Source organism: Myotis myotis, unplaced genomic scaffold (assembly GCF_014108235.1).
Source record: "Myotis myotis isolate mMyoMyo1 unplaced genomic scaffold, mMyoMyo1.p scaffold_m19_p_1, whole genome shotgun sequence".
Classification (NCBI taxonomy): Eukaryota; Metazoa; Chordata; class Mammalia; order Chiroptera; family Vespertilionidae; genus Myotis; species Myotis myotis.
In genome coordinates, this window is record NW_023416313.1 from 211,940,594 (window position 1) to 211,941,915 (window position 1,322).

Here is a 1,322-nt window from a genome sequence, read left to right on the forward strand (position 1 = left end):
AAAAAAACTGCAACCTGTGCCTATCATGATCCCCACATTAAATCCCACCAAAAATGAGTCCACACTGCAAAATTACAAAACTTATAGAAAAACTAGTTTTTCTGAGTTAGATCAACAAATCTAAAAAGAAAATTAGTTAACTGTGAAACCCAGCTGGGGAAAAAAATGATTTTCTATGCTTCAGAAAGTATCAAAGACAAAAAAATTATGAGAGTGCAAGAGACAAAAATCTGTAATATATATCTAATTAGAGTTCTAATTGAGAAGATAGAGGGAATGTAAAAAAATGCAAAGTTAGTGCTCACTTCAGCAGCACATATACTAAAATTGGAACGATACAGAGAAGATTAGCATGGCCCCTGTGCAAGGATGACACGCAAATTCGTGAAGCGTTACGTATTTAAAAAAAAATGCAAATTTAGGTAATGGCTGATAATTTTTCAAAATTGGTAAAACCCATGATTCCTTAGATTTAGGAATCACAATAAATCCAAAGCTATATAAAAATAGTAATCTATATTTATTTACATAATAGTGAAATTGAAGAAAGGGTAGAGATTTGAATAGACATAAAAGTGCATACACCTACAGAAATACAGAGAGAGAGAGAGAGAGAGAGAGAGAGAGAGAGAGAGAGAGAGAGAGAATTGGTCAGGGAGAGAGATAACATGAGTATTGGAAGAGAGGTCTGTAAACAGGTATCTGACTGCATAACTACTTTTCCACACGTCTGAGCCAATACCACTTATCAAACATACTCTTCTTTCATATTACATGTTTTCCATGCGAGCCCATTATTCATTTCTTGGGCCTAATCCTCCTTGACTAACAAAAACTTGAAACCCTAGAATTGCACAATTCTCCTGGTAAATAAGATTTTTCTCATTCCAGTACCAAAGGAACTGGTTGTCAACACAGCATTATCTGACTTTACTCCATCCTGTTTTAGCACCTAAATCAAACCAGTTCTTGGCTCTGTCGCTTGAGGTGTTTTTAAAGTTATTATTTTAGACTTTTGAAAGGAAATAAAATGCTTTTTGTTTCAGGTTGAGAAATGGAAGCGCATTTGGACATTCTGAGCTGCCCTGCTGTTAAATGTTCCCTAAGTACACTTACCTTACATTTCCACACCTGCCTTCCACACCTACTTTATCTCTCCATCGGCAAGGGGCAAAATGCCCATCAAACACACTGGACTAGTCTTAGCGGGTAAGTTCCAAAGCCTTTCCGGGGGGAGGAGGGGAGGCTAGATGAGGTCTCCTCTGAGGAATGGCTCAACACGTAAGTTGCTGTGTGGAGACACACAACAAGAGCATCCATCC

The 1,322-nt window shown here is 37.5% G+C and overlaps 1 non-coding gene across 1 annotated transcript; it reads left to right on the top strand.

Annotated features, from left to right (window-relative positions):
• Positions 1–297: 297 nt before the first annotated feature.
• LOC118661164 lies at positions 298–404 on the top strand. Its single transcript, XR_004969175.1, has one exon. It is a non-coding gene; the product is annotated as a U6 spliceosomal RNA (small nuclear RNA).
• The last annotated feature ends 918 nt before the right edge of the window (positions 405–1,322 follow it).